Here is a 21,644-nt window from a genome sequence, read left to right as displayed (position 1 = left end):
GGATTCTATTCTAGCACATGTAGATGCAAGTCATCCTTCTTACTTGCATAGAGTATAATATAATATTCAGGGATGTAGCTAAAGGCTCATGTGCCCTGGTGCAGGAGTTCAGCTTGGGCCCCCTTTCCTCAGTTCTTTGTGGCCAGGGGCAGGGAAGGCACATAGCCTTTGTGCTGCCTGAGGCGAAAATTTAAACTGCATCCCCTGCCCCAAGCCAAATTCTTGACCTTACCCCTTCCCTCCAGCCAGAGATATAACTTGACCTGTATGAACTTTGTATAGTACCGGTGTCTTCTTATTTGGCACAATGGTCTTTGGGCCCTCTCAGGCTCCTAGGCCCCGTAGCGACTGCACCCCTTACAGCAGGGGTAGGGAACCTTTTTTCTGCCGAGGGCCATTTTCATATAGTTCGGGAGCCATACAAAATTTGACAGCTATATTTGGTCAAACATATAAGTGACTTAGGGGTAAGTTACAGAAATTGAGCTTCAATTTAAAAAAATCTACAGCACTGTATATTTGCAGCAGAAAATGGCGCCTGCGCTATAGATTACAAATAGTACAGGCGCCATTTTGACCACATATAGCAGTCTAATTTTTAAGTTGAGAATGTTCTATATTTAGTTCTTTATTTGGTATTAATTGCAGCCAAGCTAAACCCAGAGGGGTCCAAAGAGGGTTCACCCAGCTTTCACTCTCCCTGCCACTGTCCCTGCCTCTTTCTTCGCAAATGTCCCTGTCTTTGTCCCTTTCTCAGCCTCAGATCTGCCCCCCACCTCCATCAGCCTCAAATCACCCTCCTGTCAGACCCCCCCAGCCTACATCCGCCTCAGATCAGACCCTCCCCAGCCTCAGATCAGACCCCATCAGACTTCAGATCAAACATTTTCACAATATGTTCTGGCCGGGGGCCACATGAAATGGTACCGCGGGCTTCATACTGCCCGCGGACCAGAGGTTCCCCACCCCTGCCTTACAGCTACGCCCCTGATAATATTGGAAGTTGATTATTGGAAAAGCTATATAGGATTATTTTCATCAGCACATATAATTCTAACTCGCCAACAATTTTCTAGCTGCTCAGATGCATCCATACATTTTGAACCTTTGATTATAGATACCTGGTCATGTGACCTCTAGTCTGACCTCCAGTCTGAGGCTTGCTGTCTCTCTCCTGTGTGGCTGACATCCTGTGAACTACAAGATTACAGCATCATTTATCAGATCCCTCTGGAGAGCTCCCTCCCCACCAGCTGCTCCTCCTTGTCTCCTGTATCTCCCTAAACATATCATGGTGCTGAAGGTATCATCTCTACATTATCCATACACTAGAGTCTAAACTTTTGCTCTTCTGGTGTAATGGATAATGTAGAGATGATATCTTCAGCAGCATGATATGTTTAGGGACATACAGAAAGCGAGAAGAGTAGCTGGTGGGGAGGGAGCTGTGCTTTTGTGTGGCAGACCAATTTTTTCGAAATTCTTCCTGAATCCGATTAGTTTAGAATCAATTTGCTCATCTTTACTCTGAAAGTATTAATTTCAGGGACTCGTTGGCTAAACCTTAGACAATGAGTCCTTGACATTAATACGTAATTGGTCTGCCATACAAAAACAAAGCTTATGCGATTTGTTTCAGATGAATCAGTTGAAAACAGTGCCCAGTGCCTTTAATGTCAGTATTTGCAGGGAAAACCATGAAGAAGGTAGAGGACTGTGGATAACATGACACTGGGAGGACGTGGGGAGGGGCAGAGTCTGACAAAGAACGATTATAGACACAAGTCACTAACGTAGTGTGATAGGAACACTAAAGAGAGGGAATTCCTCTAGGGGAAGTATTAGGCCCCTTTCACATGGGCGTTGCGGGAAAATGTGCGGGTGCGTTACGGGAACACCCGCGATTTTTCCGCGCGAGTGCAAAACATTGTAATGCGTTTTGCACTCGCGTGAGAAAAATCGCGCATGTTTGGTACCCAAACCCGAACACAGAAGTTCGAACCTGGGTTAGGTGTTCTGTAGATTGTATTATTTCCCCTTATAACATAGTTCGTCTCCTAGCAACCGTGCGTGAAAATCGCACCGCATCCGCACTTGCTTGCGGATGCTTGCGATTTTCACGCAACCCCATTCACTTCTATGGGGCCTGCGTTGCGTGAAAAACGCAGAATATAGAGCATGCTGCGATTTTCAGGCAACGCACAAGTGATGCGTGAAAATCACCGCTCATCTGAACAGCCCCATAGAAATGAATGGGTCGGTATTCAGTGCGGGTGCAATACGTTCACCTCACACATCGCATCCGCGCGGAATACTCGCCCGTGTGAAAGGAGTGAGGGGATGCTCAAACTGTGCTTAAAGTGCTTGTCCCACCTCACTTGTTCAGCTTGTCTGGCAGCCTGCTCTGCGCTTCATTTTCTGATTTCCTGCCTCCAAGGATGGGCCCCCACCTCGGCTTTTCATGACATCACATCTGCTCTCCAGCCATGTATGCTCACTTCTGATGTTTGTCTGATTAGGGTGGCGAGGCGGGCTATCATTCAGACAAAAAACAAAATCTTCTGATGCGTTTCCTGGATAGATAACCGCAGCAGGTGCAAAAGTGATGTGGGTACAATTCACACTCCGTTCAATCCGTTTTAGTAGACCGCGCATATTTCAAGGTAACCACTCCAAATCAGAGTATCCACTTTTGCACGTATGGGTAAAACATTAGTCTCCACAGGAATCTTTCTTCCTCCACTGATTCCTAAGGAATACCAAAATCACACTGATAGTGAAGTACTGCTACCAAACCTGATATTATTATAAGTACTGTATAAGTACTGCTACCAAACCTGATATTATACTCCCAGGCGCACAGTAGTATGCAGGCACTTCAAACAAGCGCTATAGAAGCGAGTACATCGAGGTCCTCCTTCCTGATGGTAATCCTATAAGGAGTTTGCTACAATAGTGAAGCACCGTCTCCAATGTGTATAAAACAAGTATTCATTATACTCGCACATTCCAGCATTTCAAAGATAAAAAGCAGCAGCCTTTTGCACGCCCGACCCGGGTTTCGCCTCAAGCTTCGTCAGGGGCATTAACCTCAATCATCAACACTTGTGTTTAAGTATCCACCATCCTCCTTTTTTAAATCAGATACATTTTTAGTATTTTGTAAAAATAAACAATCATTTTACAAAATTCTTCTGTCCTATATTATGTTCAACACAGTGCAAAAATACTCATTGTACAAAACAGGATAGTCAATAAACAGGATCCTTAACATAAAGATCCAACAACCAAACTCCCCCCGCCCCCCACCCACTATGAGACCTTGTTGTGAGTAGAGAAGCATAAACATGTGTAAGCAGGGCCGGCCTTTGGGGTGTGCGGGCTGTGCGGCCGCACAGGGCGCCATAGTAACAGGGGCGCTGGGCGGCCGACAGCTCGCAATGTAATCTGCGGCAGGCGAGGCTGTACTTGTGTTCTCCCTCGGGGCGCCCCCTCCATCTCCCCCTCCCCTGTCTGACCTGCCTGCTGCCCCCGCCGCTGCCAATAAGAAGAGAGACAGGAGGAGGAGGGGAGGGGCTGTGGCCACTGCGCCACCAATGAAGAAAACTGACCTGTAATACAAATACAGGAGGCGGGTGCAGGAATCAAATAGCCGGCACCCGACCTCTGTGACAGGGAGCTGCGATCAGCTGCAGTTGAGTTAACCCTTCAGGTGCGGTACCTGAGGGGTTAACTGCCGCTGATCGCAGCTCCCTGTCACAAAGGTCGGGTGCCGGCTATTTGATTCCGGCACCCGCCTCCTGTATTTGTATAAGAAACGTTGGTGGCACAGTGCGCCCCCCCCAACACCCCAGTATAAGAATCATAATTGGTGGCTCAGTGCGCCCCCCCCTAGTATAAGAAACGTTGGTGGCACAGTGCGCCGTGCCCCCCCCCCCCAGTATAAGAAGCATTGGTGGCTCAGTGGGAAGTGCCAATGAGGGTTAAAAAATAATAAATAAAAAAATTAACTCACCTCCTCCAGTTGATTGCGTAGCTGCCGGTCTTTCTTCAGGACCTGTGGTGATGTCACTGAGCTCATCACATGACCCATTACCATGGTGATGGATCATGTGATGTATCATGTGATGAGCGCAGTGATGTCACCACAGGTCCTTTGACAGGTCATGAAGAAAGAACAGAAGACGATCAATTGGAGGAGGTGAGTTAATTATTTTTTTATTTTTTAACCCTCATTGGCACTGCCCACTGCGCCACCAATGTTTATTATATTGAGGGGGGGGGGCGCACTGCACCACCAATGTTTATTATATTGAAGGGGGGGGCGCACTGCGCCACCAATGTTTATTATATTGAGGGGGGGGCGCACTGCGCCACCAATGTTTATTATATTGAGGGGGGGCGCACTGCGCCACCAATGTTTATTATATTGAGGGGGGGCGCACTGCGCCACCAATGTTTATTATATTGAGGGGGGGCGCACTGCGCCACCAATGTTTATTATATTGAGGGGGGGCGCACTGCGCCACCAATGTTTATTATACTGGGGTGTTGGGGGGGCGCACTGCGCCACCAATGTTTATTATATTGAGGGGGGGCGCACTGCGCCAATGTTTATTATACTGGGGTGTTGGGGGGGCGCACTGCGCCACCAATGTTTATTATATTGAGGGGGGGCGCACTGCGCCACCAATGTTTATTATATTGAGGGGGGGCGCACTGCGCCACCAATGTTTATTATATTGAGGGGGGGCGCACTGCGCCACCAATGTTTATTATATTGAGGGGGGAGCGCACTGCGCCACCAATGTAGAGTTGTTGCGATACCAAATTTTTGATTCGGTTTCGATACCATGAAAAAGTATTGCGATACTCGATACCATTCGATACCACGCGAAAAAAATAAACAAAAAAAGCCACGTGCATTCCTCATTTTTAAAAATGGCGAATCGCGCAGTTTTTATTTTATTTTTTCTGTTCCGGCATTCACCACCTAGATTTTTTTTTTATATTTTAATAGTTTGGACTTTTCTGACGTGGCGATGTAATATGTTTATTTATATATTTTATATGTGAAATTGGGAAAAGGGGGGTGATTTATACTTCATATTTTAGTGTTTTTTTTTTTTTTCACTTTTTATTTAATAACTATTTCCCCCCTTAGGGGCTAGAACCTGGGATCTTTCATCCCTTTTCCTATTCACCCTGATAGATCTCTATCAGGGTGAATAGGACTCCACACTGTCCCTGCTGCTCTGTGCTTTGTGCACACAGCATCAGGGATGTTACCATGGCAACCAGGGCTTCTGTAGCGTCCTGGCTGCCATGGTAACCGATCGGAGCCCCAGGCTTACACAGCTGGGGCTCCGATCAGAAGCTGCCACTGCACCACCAATGAGGGGGAGTGGAGAGGTCCCTGTGGCCACTGCCACCAATGATTTTAATACTGGAGGGTTGAGAGGGGCCGGCGCACTGTGCCACCAATGATTTTAATGGGATGGGGGGATTGAGGGGGGGGGGCACACTGCACCACCAATGATTTTACCCCTTTATACAGGAGGCGGGTACTAGCAGATCAGCGGCAGTTAACTGCCGCTGATCGCAGCTCCCTGTCAGGGGCAGGGTGCCGGCAATGCGATTCTGCTGCCGGCACCCGCCTCCTGTATGTGTTAAAGACTGACTACTGTATGTGAGTCCAGACTTTCACTATTAGGCCACACAGAGCGGCGCCCAGCGATGTCTCAGCACTCACCATTTAGTCCTGGGCGCCGCTCCGTTCGCCCGCAGTGCCCCATTACTGTCTCCTCTCCTGCTCCACATGCTGCTGATTACTATCGGAGCGATGGGAGGAGACATCAGCTTCACTAGTGGGCGTTCCTTCTCCCTGGCTGTAGCGCTGTCCAATCGCAGCGCAGGGAAAAGGAACGCCCACTAGTGAAGCTGATGTCTCCTCCCATCGCTCCGATAGTAATCCTATCATTGGGGGCGCAGTGCGCCCGCCCCTCCTCCGCCCCTCTCTTCTCATTGCCGCCCCTCCTCCACCCCCTCTCTTCTCATTGCCGCCCCTCCTCCGCCCCTCTCTTCTCATTGCCGCCCCTCCTCCGCCCCTCTCTTCTCATTGGTGGCAGCGGCAGCAGCACAGGGGGAGGGAGGACAGCTTCCTTCTCCCCGTGCTGCTGAGAGAGAACATGAGCGCGCCGATAGCAGCGCGCTCATGTTCAGAGATACTAGACTGCGCAGAAGCGCAGCCCAGTATCGAAAAAACGGAAATCCCGGTATCGTATCGATACCGGGACAAAAGTATCGATTGGGTATCGAAATTTCGATACCCGCAACAACCCTACACCAATGTTTATTATATTGAGGGGGGGCGCACTGCGCCAATGTTTATTATACTGGGGTGTTGGGGGGGCGCACTGCGCCACCAATGTTTATTATATTGAGGGGGGGCGCACTGCGCCACCAATGTTTATTATATTGAGGGGGGGGCGCACTGCGCCACCAATGTTTATTATATTGAGGGGGGGCGCACTGCGCCACCAATGTTTATTATATTGAGGGGGGGCGCACTGCGCCACCAATGTTTATTATATTGAGGGGGGGCGCACTGCGCCACCAATGTTTATTCTATTGAGGGGGGGCGCACTGCGCCAATGTTTATTATACTGGGGTGTTGGGGGGGCGCACTGCGCCACCAATGTTTATTATATTGAGGGGGGGGCGCACTGCGCCACCAATGTTTATTATATTGAGGGGGGGCGCACTGCGCCAATGTTTATTATACTGGGGTGTTGGGGGGGGGGGGCGCACTGCGCCACCAATGTTTATTATACTGGGGTGTTGGGGGGCGCACTGCGCCACCAATGTTTATTATATTGAGGGGGGGCGCACTGCGCAAATGTTTATTATACTGGGGTGTTGGGGGGGCGCACTGCGCCACCAATGTTTATTATACTGGGGTGTTGGGGGGGGCGCACTGTGCCACCAGTGTTTATTATATTGGGGGGGCGCACTGCGCACAACGATGGGTTAGGGAAATTTCACAGCAGAGTGCGCATGCGCTGGGAGCCTCACCAGCGGTTAGGGTAGGGAAAAAGCACTGGCCCGTACGTAATTTTTCTCTTCCCTAACCGCTGGTGAGGCTCCCGGTGCATGCGCAGTGTCGGCCGGTGTTCAGCTGAGAACATCCATCCGATCACTGCACCTGCGCACTGGCCCATAGTTTTTCCCTACCCTAACCGCCGGCGAGACTCCTGGCGCATGCGCACTCTGCTGTGAAACTTCCCTAACCTGACGTTGTGCGCCTGCGCGGCGCTGCACACCTCCTCACGTCATGTCCGGTGCGACCGGAAGTGACGAGGGTAGGGAAATCTCACGAAGTAGGGAAGTATGACATTACACCGGCCTTTGGGGTGTGTGGGCTGGTAACTACTTGGTTGGATAGTCAGCCAGCCTATGCCATGATGCCAGCAACAAGCAGTGTTTGTTTTTTTTTGGGGGGGGGGGGGGGCGCGCCACGCCACAAGGTTAGCTCGCACAGGGCGCCTGGACACCTAAGGCCGGCCCTGTGTGTAAGACCTATTTGTTTTAGTAACAGACGATGACATCACCTATGCACTATAAAGCTTCAGCACACTAGGCTTAAACAAACACAATCAGCCCCATCTCTTCCCTCCCGGGCTAGCCCGAGAAGATCCTCAGACTAGATAGCCATGTACTACAAACTCCAGATCTGTCAATCCAGGGGCCCCAAACGGTATCAAATTTCGACATGCTATTACGCTTCATGTATACTCCGCTTTCCAATCTTATGACTGTATTCATTCTGGTAATGAATTCCGATATGCTTGGGGGAAGCGGCTGTATCCATTTAGCAGCTAGGGTTTTGCGTGCCTGATATAAGATCCTGTTGATTCCGATTGTAACATTTGGTGGCAAGTTATCCGAATCTAACATACCAAGCAAGCAAAACCTAGGGTCCAGTTTATAATTAGCGCTATAAATTTTGTTTAATAAATTCATTACATCTGTCCAATAGCGCTGTAGCGCACTGCAATTCCACAGCATATGGAGCAATCCGGCCCCTTCTTCCCCACATTTCGGACACTTGTGGCTCGTTTCCACTGAGCGGATCGGTTCGGGTCGGTACGGTACGGTTTGCTATTTTGGGTGTTTCCACTATGAAAGCGATCCATACAAGCGAACCGTACCGCACCATTCAGGGTCCTGCTTCAGATGTAGGGCCATAGAAAAATGGAACGGTTCGGATAGGGCAGAGCTACTTGCGTCACACAATACATTCTCCTGATTGGCGGCCTGAATTACGTCAAACGTAAGCGCAACATAAACACCACGGCACTAGTGTGACGTCACGCTACGCATTTTTTTCTAAACCACATATGGACCCGGCGGCCCGAGTTGCAGTGGAAACGCTCACCTAATTAGACCGGACCATTACAAATCTTCCATACTGTGCCGAACGGAACCGATCCGCTCAGTGGAAACGAGGCATTGGAGTCAGATCTATATCCCACCTTCCATAAGAAGATTGGAGTTCTATATACCCTGTGTATCATATAGAGTTGAGACAGTCTAGCCGCTTCGCTAGGGGTTAGAGTAGGAATCTGTGCAAGGACTTCTTCCCCTTGGCTGTCCGAGATGGGGCCCACATCCCTCTCCCACTTCAACTTAACTTTGAGCGGATATTTTTTTCAGCTGCTCATAGAGCAAAGTATTCTAAGCATCCGAAATAGCTCCTTTTACAGGACCTGGTTCTATCAGTTTTTTAAGCATGAGATGTGATACAAATTGTAGGGGGCGCACTTTATCCTGCGAACTGATAGCGTGCCTTAGCTGAAGGTATTTATAGAGATGGGTAGACACTAGGCCATATTCAGTGCAAAGTTGTGCAAATTGTTTTAGGATACCTTGTGAATATAGTTGACCTAAATATCATAGTCCTTTACGTTCCCAATCAGAAAATCCCTGCAGTTTGGACAATTCTATTAAATGAGGGTTTTTCCAAACAGGAGACAGGTCCGATAGTTCCTGAACACCCAGAATTTCCCTAACCTTTCCCCAGACCTTCCTCATTAATCCTACTACTGGGAAGGGTTTAAAAGAGTCAGGTAAATCTTTCTCCATAATCGAAATAGGCTGGCAGACCCCAGATGCCCATTTCACCAATTCTCCACATCTTCCCATCTCTCTCAGGGACCCCCAGCCCTTAAGGTGTTGCAACTGAGCTGCTAAGAAATATAGAAAGGGGTTAGGTAACGCCAGTCCCCCCCTCCCCCCCCGCTTCTTTACCACGCTGTAATGTTTTATATCGGATTCTGCTATTTTTATTTTTCCATAACAAGGATCTAAATATTCTCTGTAACTTATAATAATAATAATGCATAGGAATCCATACTGGTGAGTTATGTAATATGTAGAGCAATTGTGGCATCCATATCATCTTAAGAAGATTACCTCTACCTATCATTGACAATGGAAGCTTATGCCAGGTGACCGCTTTCTGTTTAAATCTATCCATTAGTGGTACTAGGTTATTCGCCACATAAGATCGGGGCTGTACTGAAATAGTGACTCAAAGATATTTAAAGGAGGAGACCACTTTCAGGTTAACATGATCTAAGCAAAGAGATTCCGGAAGAGGGGACAGCGGAAGAATAACTGACTTACTCCAATTGATTAATAAACCAGACTGTTTTCCAAAGTCTGAGATTAATGATATAATGGGATCTATTGATGATGTCAGATCACCCACATATAATAACATATCATCCGCATATAGCGAGACTCTTTCCTCCACCGTCCCCCTCTCCAGACCTCAAATCAGTGGCGTTGAACGCAAAATACAAACCAGGGGCTCAATAGCAATGGCAAACAGGAGGGGTGACAAAGGGCATCCCTGCCTGGTGCCTCTCTCCAGTGTCATCATTGGGGATAGCTTACCATTTATTCGCAGCCTAGCTCTCGGCTGACTATAGAGCAATTTTACCCAATTAATGTATCCAGGGCCGAATCCTAGTTTTGCCATAACCGCCCATAAGTATTCCCATTCAACACTATCAAAGGCCTTTGCAGCATCTAAGGAGACCACTGCAGGGCATCCCTCATCCCATTCTGTTCCCCTCATCTGAATATTGAGGAACAGACGCCTAAGGTCTAATGACGTGGATTTTCATGTATAATGTGGGAGATAACATTCAGGAGCCTATTAGCAAGTACCTTGGCCAACACTTTTATATCTACTGTTAAGAGTGAGATGGGTCTATATGAATCTACCATATTGGGATCCTTATCTGGTTTAGGGATCACCACCACCAATGCTTCTCTCATAGAGCTAGGTAAAGCACCTGTCCTATAAGATTCATTAAACACCTGTAGGAGATGCGGGAGCAAAACTTCTTAATGTTTTTTGTAGAATTCCCCAGGCAAACCATCTCCCCCAGGTGCCTTTCCGCTAGGAAGCGACTGCACCGCCAATACCATCTCTTCCAATTGAATGTCCCCATCAAGTAATAACCTCTGATCATCAGACAGGCTGGGCATCTGGATATTATGCAGGTATTGCTCTCTGTCACTACAGTCAATCCCTAGTCTGGACTTATAGACATCTGCATAGTGCTCATGGAATATGTTCATTATGTTATCATCTCCCAATACCTGTACGCCCATTTTATACACAAGAGGGGCCTGATTGGGTCTTAATAATAGTAGCTAGTAGGTGGCCCATACATTCCCCTTCCATAAAAATTTTTTGTCCCCAGCTCTACTAATCAAATGTTCCTTCAGTAGATCTTGCGCCTCCGTCCAGTGCGAGGAGTTTTCTAGGGAGGGGTCAGAGATGTACTTAGCTTCCGTAGTCTGAACTCTATCCAGTAGTTCTGTCGTAAGTGCCCTGCTTTTAGTTTTATGGGGACTAATCCGTTTAATGTATATCCCTCTAATATAAGCTTTCATTGTATCCCAGATAATGGAGTGACTAGCTGAACCTTCATTATTGGTAAAAAAAAATAGTCAGAGTAGCAGATATCACAGTACCAGTATCAACTAACTGGATCCAAAAAGGGTTTAGTCGCCATGGTTGTCTCGGACCCAATAGCTCTCTCCCTAAATCCATTACTACCAATAACGGGGAGTGGTCAGAAATACTACGGTGTAAGTACCTAACATCTTGGACCTTATCTAACACTCCCTTAGATCCCACAGCGAGATCTATCCTAGAAAGAGAACTATGTGATGACGAGTAGCAGGAGTATTGCTTCACACCGGGATTTCTGGACCTCCACAAATCATACAAGTCTACTTCAGCGAGCGTCTTGGCTAATGAAGATAGAGAAGGGCCTGAGGCCCCACTATCAGATTGGAATTTATCTAGGGATTTGTCCAAGAACATAATAAAATCACCAATTATGAGAACTGGCAGATCTGGAAATTTGGAAGTGAAGGATAATACTTTTTTGAGAACTTCACAGGAATATGGGGGAGGTATATAAACGGCCACTAGTATCATTTGGTAATGAAACACCGAACAGTTAATACATATAAAGCGACCCTCCTCATCCACATGTACCTCCCTCGATATAAAGGGAACCTTTCTATGCACCAACACGCTCACCCCTCTCGATTGCGTGGAGTAGGAGGAATTAAACTTCTGTGCCACCCAAGCTTTATGAACAAGATGTGTTCTCTCAGAAGTGAGATGAGTTTCTGAGAGGCACAGAATTGCCGGTTGATACATTTGCAAGACATAAAAGACGGCATTGCGTTTAGCAGGTTGGTTCAGCCTCCTCACATTCCAGGCAATTATTCTAAGGGTACCCATTTATGTTTTTTAAACCATAGCAGTACAGGACCGTAAGCAGCCTCGCCCCGGTCATACACATATAACCCCTGGTGTCTAGTCAATACGGTCTCACAGTCACTCCCACCTCCCCCTTCCCAACCCATACATAACAAATAAAGACATTTCACATACACGTGAAGCCCTGGGAAGAATAATTTCCTGAACTTGGGGAATACAAACAGATATGTAATAGCAAACAAGGGGAACGTTGAATAAAAACTAGCAAGCGGCATACATTCCCGGCTATGCTAGCATATATCAGATCTCCCCCCTTATAGTATAACACTCCTAACTGATGAAAAGGACATAGTGCAAATATTAATAAATGCCGTCTCCAGTACTGGGTAGAGCCTTGACTCAAGCCTTCAGTCTGCCCCCCACACCATTATGTGCAGGCATCTAACCAACAACATGACCCCGCATTTATCATCTGTCCGTATAGACAAAAGGTTGAAGGTGATAGCAGAATAACTTGTGGCAATCAGCAGGTTAAGTGCCCTCCCTTAAATCCTTTTCAGTGGAGTCCAACCACTGACATGCCACACCCGGGTCTTCAAACAAGTGAGTTTTATCTTTCGCCACGACTCGCAGTTTCGCAGGATATAGCATAAAATATGGAAGCTGTAATAGTCGCAGTCTGCGTTTAACACCAATAAAACGTGCACGCTTCTTTTGGACGTCAGGTGAGAAGTCGGGAAACAAAGAGATCCGGTTCCCATCAATTGTCAGATCAGTGCAGTCTCTGGCTCCTCTCAAAATGGCATCCCGGTCACGAAAATGGAGGACTCTAAGCAATAAAGGGTGCGGTGGTGCCCCTGGTGGTGGGGGGCGAAACGGCACCCTGTGTGCCCGTTTCACAGCATACAGAGGAGACAGCTTTTCCTTTCCTATTTTTTCTGTTAGCCACTTTTCCACAAATGTAACAGCATCTGTTCCTTCGGTACGTTCTGGCACACCAATCATGCGCACATTATTTCGCCGCAGCCTGTTTTTCAGGTCGTCAGTCTTGGAGATAAGCATGGGGACATTTGTGAATCACCCGCTGCATGTCCATTTTACCTGGCGGCATTTGGTCTACCAAATCACTTAAGCAGCCCTCCATTTCACTCATACGCTCTTTGACTTGCCTCATGTCTTGCCTTAGTAGCCCTATATCCTCTTTCAGGCCACCCACATTGGTAGTAAGCGCAGTGATTGCATTATTGCATTGTAACACCGCTGAAAAGACATCCTTGATCGTAGACTCAAGCGCTGAGGCGGCCATCCTGCCATTAAGATCACTGACCTCAGAGTCCTCTGGAATGTTGTCATCTTGGGATGGAGGCACTGGAGGATTCCTCTTAACAGCGGCAGCGTATGCGTTCAGGGCCGGCGCAGGATGAACAGATTCAATGGTGTGAGCAAACTTTTCCATAGAATTTAGACTCCTGTACTCCACTTGGTTTTCAAGAATAATGCTTTTATTAGTGTGCGGTTCCAGTCAAAAAACATTTTTCGGCTTATAGCCTTCTTCAGTACAACCGGATCGAGCCGCATAGGTGAGGGAAAAAAGCATGGAGGTAGTATCCCCTCAGTGGGTGGCAGGAAGCTGCGTTGGTAGGGGGCTCTGTGGCCCTGTGTGGCGAGCGTTGTGGTGAGGCAGTAGCGCTTTGGCATTCAGGCTACTGCCTCACCACAACGCTCGCCACACAGGGCCACAGTGCCCCCTACCAACGCAGCTTCCTGCTACCCACTGAGGGGATACTACCTCCATGCTTTTTTCCCTCACCTATGCGGCTCGATACGGTTGTACTGAAGAAGGCTATAAGCCGAAAAAACGTTTTTTGACTGGAACCGCACACTAATAAAAGCATTATTCTTGAAAACCAAGTGGAGTACAGGAGTCTAAATTCTATCATTATCTGGTTTGGAAACCATCTCCTAACACCCACGTAATCAAATTGGAGTATCATCCAACCTTATACTACTTATAGCAAACTTTTCCAGTCGCGCTGCCCCATCCAGCAGCTTCACTGACTGTCCGGCGCCATCTTGCCTTGCTGGGGTGGCTCTTTCACCGTCCTTTCCCTCCTTCTCTTTGGCCTTTTGACGGCGCATGGCGGAGCGGTACGGTAGCAGGACGCCTGGGGAAGCACTCCGTTGTATCGGTCAGCCGTTACAGCCCCAGATGGACGGGGAGAAGAATAGATTACAGGATGTTCAGCCGGGAGCTCAGCTCTGCACGTCCACTCACTTCCCCGGTCAGGCCACGCCCCCATCCACCATCCTCCTTAGTTACACTCCGTCACAATGCTGCTCATATTTACATTAAAAACATACATTTTCTTTTAAAATAACAAACAATCAAATAGATCCAAAAAGGTTAACCTATAATATTACTGGATATGTTCCCTTCTTTAACTAAGGCTACATTCACACGTCAGTATTTTTCTATAATCCGATTTTCGGTCCGTTTTTTGCGGATCCGTTGTTCCTGAAAATGTTTCCGTATGTCATCCGTTTTTTGCGGATCCGTTGTTCCTGAAAATGTTTCCGTATGTCATCCGTTTTTTGCGGATCCGCAAAAAACGGAAACATGTATAAATTTCAATAAGCAAATAAAGTTGTTTGGATTTCTTTAAAAAAAAAAAAAAAAATTAAAATGTCATTTCCAGGAACGGATTCCGTATAAAACGGATGACATCCGAATGTCTTCCGTTTTTTGCGGATCCATTGACTTTGTATTGTACCAGGATCCGATTTTTCAGGAAAAGAATAGGACATGTTTTATATTTAAACGGACATGTGGTCCAGATCTGTTCCAGAAAAAACGGAACAGATCAGGAAAGAAAAAACGGACGTGTGAATGGACCCTAAATCGGATATAGATCCATTCATAAAATCACTCCACCACACAACATGTCACATCACTATTTCTCCACTAATGATGATTCAAAAAGATCGATATATCTTAGACCCTTTTTTTCTATATATAACTGAAAGATCATCTAGGAGTTTTCATACCTCAAAGGTAAACATCCTTCTTATAAACCTAATGCGTATTCATATCTTCACGATTCCTGCTCGTTCCATGTTACTACCATAGACCCATTCATAAATCCATTCCACCACGTGATCCAACACGTAGTTGGTCACATGGTTTTGCACCAGCCAATCCCAGTTTTGATCCACCGATTAGATACACTAAGGCCCCTTTCACACGGGCGAGTTTTCTGCGCGGGTGCAATGCGTGAGGTGAACGCATTGCACCCGGACTGAATCCAAACCCATTCATTTCTATGGGGCTGTGCACACGAGCGGTGATTTTTTACGCATCACTTGTGCGTTGCGTGAAAATCGCAGCAAGCTCTATTTTGTGCGTTTTTCACGCAACGCAGGCCCCATAGAAGTGAATGGGGCTGCGAGAAAATCGCAAGCATCTGCAAGCAAGTGTGGATGCGGTGCGATTTTCACGCATGGTTGCTAGGAGACGATCGGGATGGAGACCCGATCAGAATTATTTTGCCTTATAACATGGTTATAAGGGAAAATAATAGCATTCTGAATACAGAATGCATAGTGCAATAGGGCTGGAGGGGTTAAAAAAAATGTAAATAAATAATTTAACTCATCTTAATCCACTTGTTCGCACAGCCCGGCTTCTCTTCTGCTTTCATCTGTGAGGAAAAGGACCTGTGGTGACGTCACTGCGCTCATCACATGGTCCAGCACCATGGTAAAAGAGCTGAATAAAATTAACACAACACCTAACCCAAACCCGAACTTCTGTGAATCTTATCCGGGCCAAAAACATGACGCCCGTGTGAGAGAGGCCTAAGAGTAGTATATTCTATTTTCAAACTCTTCTAGCCAGTCAAACAGGGTTTCAAGTCAAATTCCACTTTTAATCCACGGGGCTGAATCATATCAAGATCATAAATCCACTTCACCTCCTTCCGATCAATCTTGGCCACAAGGTCTCCCCCCCGCCAATTTGCCTTCACCAGTTCGATCCCCATAAAGGTAAGTCCCCTCAGATTTTTTGATGAGCGATTTTAAAGTGCAGCAATACTCAAGTGTTCTTGTATGCGTGTCTTTAATTTTCGCATGGTGCGGCCCACATACTGGAGACCACACGGACACTCCAGCATGTAGACTACTCCTGCGTTTTCACATGTGATATTCCCCTTGATCTTAAAGTCCTTGTCTCTTTTCACGGAATGAACAGTAGTCACTCTACACTGTCTTTTACTTTTGTCGCTATTTTTGCATGGGAGGCAAAACCCGCACAGGAGAATTTATCTCCTCCTTTGATTTCTGAGGTTGGGGGGCCAAACAATATCTGGGCGGTCAGGAATTTCTTTATCTATTATTGGGTCATTTTTTAACACCGCCCAATATTTTCAAATGGCGTTTCTAATAATATCAGCCTGCGTTTTATATTGTGTAAGCAAGGGGGGAACTAACTCTCCTTAGGGAAAGAGCACCTTAATCAGTGTGAGGAGACTTATAGGCCATACATGCTCCTCTGGAATGCCACCAAGCTTTGCCTCTAATGCCACCAGATGTAAGGCAGCTATCCTATAAGTCAATGTTCAGCTCTTAAAATAAGCCTTGAGACATGACTTGGATATTAAATAAGCCAGCACCTCATCTGCAGACAGCTGTTTCAGGTGATTGCCCCTCATCAGTGCAGAGCAGAGACTACTGGCTTAACTGGGTAGGAGGCCTGTGTCCGAGTAAGGGGGGGAACTAACTCTCCTTAGGGAGAGAGCACCTTAATCAGTGTGAGGAGACTTATATTGTGTAAGGAATGTGAAACGAAAGTCCTTTTTTATACTTTTTTCTTCTTCTTTTTTTTGGAATTCCTCCTTCTTCAATGTTCTTACTACAGCTAATTAGTTCCTCTCTTTCATAACCCTTTTCAACAAATCTCTCTAGTATAGCCTGGCTCTGTTCCCTATATGTTTCAAGATCTGTACAATTGCAGTGGATCCTTTTCATTTGTCCCTTCGGGATGTTCCTCAGCCATGGGCTATAGTGACAGCTATGAATATCAATATAGCCATTCACATCTATCTCCTTGAAGAAGGTTTTCGTTTTCACAATTCCTCCCTCAAAGAAGACCGTGAGCTCCAAGAAGTTAACTGCTTCATTGCTGATGCAGCTGGTGAATTTTAGATTCTAGTCATTCCTATTTAATTCTCTAATAAATTCTTCAAGTCCCTGTTTTTCCTTTTCCCACACAAGTAAGCAGTCGTCAATGTACCGCCTCCATGCGGTTAGTGTGCCTAATGGTATAACTTTGGCCAGACATGGGTTAATCCTCTCTTCCTCCCAAAATGCCATGTACAGGTTGGTAAAACTATTGCCGTCCCAACCTTCTGTAGATAAGTCATTTCCAAACCAGAAGTAATTATGGTTCAGACAGTATGCCACACATTCTAAAATGAATGCACCTTGCTTTTAAGACATCGCTGGATCGCTATCTAAATGTCTCTTAATAGCTTCCATACCTAGTTCTTTTGGGATAATAGTATAGAGTGAGGTTACATCCACAGTCGCTAGCCACATGTTCTCTTTAACTATATGAACGGAAAAATAAAAAAGTTATGGCCCCAGGAAGACAGTGAGTAAAAACTGAAAGCAGAAAAACTGAAAATCACAAGGTCCTCAAAGGGTAAAACACGTTGCATTATAGCACAAACATGTTACAGCAACAACACCAATTTTATATCCATATTGATAAACACAGACATTTTAAAACACATTTTGCAAGACATTTTACAACAAACGCTGCATTGTTATATTGTGTTAGTGGACATACTAGTACATCAGACTGTGTGTTTCAAAGACCTTTTAGTACACCGTTTTCATTGTTTTACCACTGATATTAAACGCATAGTTCTAAGACATTTCACTGCATTCTTCCCAAAGTAAATTGTCAATTCCAGTGTGGAGTGTGTTTGTACAAGTGGAGAGACATTTAATTGTGCCACTGTCTTTAAATTACAAAAAACACACTTGCCATTTTGCTTGTACAGATTAATAATCTGTACCAAACCCTTAACTTTTCATTTATAGGCCTCATAATAAAATGTCTGAGAAATGAAAGAGAGCAAAACGAAAGACCCATGCGTCATCCTCCCAGAGTCACAATGTATGTAGTACCAGCAGTATCAGTACGTGCAATGCCCTGTGCAAGATCTGCCAGATTACAATAAGCCATGGGGGTGACAGAGGTGTCTGCCAGCTACCACAACAAGAGATTCCTCCTTTTCCCAGTCTCCTTCTTGGCAGCAAGGCGGCATCCACGTTCAGAACTGTGTCCAAGTCATCATCAGTTACTGCTTCTCCTGCTCAGACTATGCCTCCTCCTATTCTGTCCCACCATCAGCCATCGATAATGGAATGTGTGGCCAAGAAACAACTCTGCTTGCACAAGTTGCTGGTGGTGCAGTCTCTGTGGTACCACTTTGTGGATTCTGTTGCCTTTAGGGGGCTAATGGCATGTGCTCCGCCTGACTAGAAGTTATCTAGCTGGCATTTTCTTTTAAAAAGCCATCCCTGCTTTGTACTCTCAAGTGGCGGTGAATGTAGGCCACTCCTTGCAATTCTAGCTGTGCAGCAAGGTGCGCACAATGGACACCTGGAGCAACGGTTACGGACTGGAACAGTTCATGCCTTTCACAGCCCATTAGATCAATGTTTTTTTCAGCGAGGCAGCACTGTAGCAAGAAGGCCAGGTCCTATTGACACCTCCACGTTTGTTCCGACACCAGACACTTATCGGCCTCCTCCATGGATATCCTCCTGTCCCAAACAGAAGCAGGGCAGAACATCGCACCCACTCCCCCTTCTTCCTATCATGTGAAGCATTGCCATGCCGTTTTAGAGCTGATCTCCCTGGGTGATAGTAGCCACATAGCCAAATACTTTCTAAAGTGCATCAAGCAGCAAACAACCTCGCTGGCTGTCTCCTCACCTAACTCCAACTGGGCAAGGTGGTCAGAGACAATTGCAGGAACATTGTGGCTGCTTTGTGATTGGGAGAAATAACACATGCTACCTGAATGATGCATGCGATAAATCTAGTCGTGCAACGTTTGTTAAAAAAAAGTACAGTGACTTTTGGAAGGTAGTAATAATAGTAATAATAATCATATAATATAATCATAATCCATTCTCACTTCTCCTGTCCTTATACTATAAACAGTGATAAGCAGCGTGTTCTAGTGGTGATAGATAATCAGTTCTCACCTCTCCTGTCCTTATACTATAAACAGTGATAAGCAGCGTGTTCTAGTGGTGATAGATAATCAGTTCTCACCTCTCCTGTGTTCTCCTCTGTTCTCCTCTGTCCTTATACTAGATACAGTATCTTCATGCCTGCAGTCATCCCAAAACTGGTAGACAGAACTGGAAGACAGTATTAAAGGTTTGTTCAGGAATAAGTAACTTTTCACATGTGTCCGCAGCCTCTACTATGGAAAGAGTCATACATACCTGCTACCCTCAGCTCTGGTTATGTGTGCTAGCTCCTGTGTGTCCATCTTCCAGTAAATGTTGTTTGCTCCCTCGCCGGCACAGCCATGGTCACCTGCTTGACTGCAGCCAATAACTAGCTTCAGTGGTGATGTGTTTCTTGTGGACATGTTACCCCTGAATCCAGTCATTGGCTGCAGCAGAGCAGATGATTATGCCCATTCAGAGGAGGTAAATAAGCCATGGACCGAAAGAACTTTGGCTTACCGGCTTCACAGCCCTGGGGCTGCCAGCAAGGGCAACAGGTGCACAAACAATGTAATGTTATATACACACAATGTAATGTTAGGGATGGAATATAAGGGCTACTCTCCCTGCATTGCAAACTGGTTGAAATAACGAAGCAATCGGATTGGATTTATACAGGAGACCTGCAGATATTTGGGTCATATAACTCCTGCTGTCCGGTCATTTATGGTCGTCTTTTCAGGTCATATAAAACCCTCCACACGACTTCTCCAACCGTCTGATGACTTCTACAATATTTCTTTCACAGCTTGTGAATCCGGGTGAAGATCTGAACAATATTAATCCCCCAGAGACATATGTGAGGGGTGATGAGCAGAGGACAGAGGACATTCCTACAGATAACCGCCCAGGTGAGTAGTGACCACTAAGTAAAGCAGAGAGGTCTCTAAGATTCTGCTTATACAAATAAAAAATAGATATATTGTGCAATGTGGAAATAATTATATTATAATTATTATTATTGATGAGTATATATGAAAGTATAAAGGAACAAAATTAAATATCACATACGGAGAGACTTGTACACAATAACAATTACTAATAATAATAAAGCTACTCCCAAGACCATTTGGTAACTAAACCACAAATTCCTATCCCTCTACAGTGCAGTGTAGTTACTATACAGAGGTCTTCTCATGTCTCTTCAGTCCCTGTCTTTGCTCTGGACCCTCCAGGTTTTCTCTTCTGTAGCACTTTTCTTTTCTCTTTTCCTTCTCTCTTCTACCTCTTCGCTTCTTCCTTCTTTCCTTCCTAACAGCCAGTCCTAGCATTGTCTAGAATATGGCTTGGACACATCTTTTTAGTTGTTCTTTATGGTTTTCTAGAAATTTTCAGGTAACTCTTGAAGACTGATAGAAGCAGCTGCAATGTTCGGATTTTCCAGCATTTTCCTCCCCCACTAGCTATGTACCACCTACTGGACAATTGTCGGCCATTCTTTAGATAATTGACAACTACAGTACCTTTGATATGCTAATGGTCCGTTGTCCACATGATCTAACAGCCCAGACTGGCAGGAGTGCTGATCCGGGCTGTTTAACACTTTACATGCCGCGGGCAATGGCGCCTGCTGCATGTAAAGAGCTGACAGAGGAAGCGGACTCCCTCTGTCTCCCATCGGCACCTTGTAAATGTGATCGCGGGGTGCCGATGTGTGTGAAGGCTGGCTGGGGTCTCGTGTAGGCTCCAGACCAGCCTCAAGTAATTTCCAGCAGGCTGCGCCTCTCTCGTGGAGCCTGCTGGTCAATGTCAGAATAGCATTGCCATTAAAATGCAATGCACTATAGGGATAATGCATTGTATTTTAAAATCAAGCAAAAAGCTGTCTTAGTCCCCTTGTGGGACTATTAATTGTAAAAAAAAAGTAAAAAGAAAACAAATTTATTCAATTTAAAAAATTCCATTAAAAATATTACGCTTTTTTCCCATTGAAAATACGCTTTTCAATTAAAAAAAATGCAAAAAAAAAAAATCTCCCCCATATGTTTGGTATTGCCGTGTCCGTAACGACCCGGACTACATAAATATCACTAAATATCACATAAATTATACCCTACGGTGAACACCGTAAAAAATTAAAAAAAATGACAGAATTGCTCATTTATTCTTAGTTTCCACTGAAAAAAAAACGTAATAACAAGCAATCAAAAAATGCCATTTACTCCAAAATGTTAAATACAAGTTGTCCCACAACAATCAAGTCCTCACACAACTCCATAGAAAGAAAAATAAAAAAGTTACGGGTCTTGGGAAGTGGCAAAGCAAAAACATTTTTTCTTAAAAAAAAAAAAAGGGGGGTTTTTATTGCAATAAAGTAGTAAAACAAAACTATATGTATTTGGTTACAATGTAATCGTACTGACCCAAAGAATAAAGATATGTTATTTATACCGAAAAATAAACACCGTACAATTTATAATGTAAAAACGTAGTGGCAGTATTGTTGTTTTTCCCATCTCCCTCCCAGAAAGATTTAGTAAAAGTTAATGTGTACCCCAAAATGGCGCCATTAAAA

At 45.5% G+C, this 21,644-nt stretch overlaps 1 protein-coding gene across 1 annotated transcript in view; it reads left to right on the top strand.

The window, feature by feature from the left end:
- LOC121003515 overlaps positions 1 to 21,644 on the top strand; it is a gene marked incomplete at its 5' end in the record, with an annotated part of 1,598,977 nt that overhangs the window by 659,447 nt on the left and 917,886 nt on the right.

Source organism: Bufo bufo, chromosome 6 (genome assembly GCF_905171765.1).
Source record: "Bufo bufo chromosome 6, aBufBuf1.1, whole genome shotgun sequence".
Taxonomy (NCBI): domain Eukaryota; kingdom Metazoa; phylum Chordata; class Amphibia; order Anura; family Bufonidae; genus Bufo; species Bufo bufo.
This window is presented reverse-complemented; position numbering and strand designations above follow the sequence as displayed.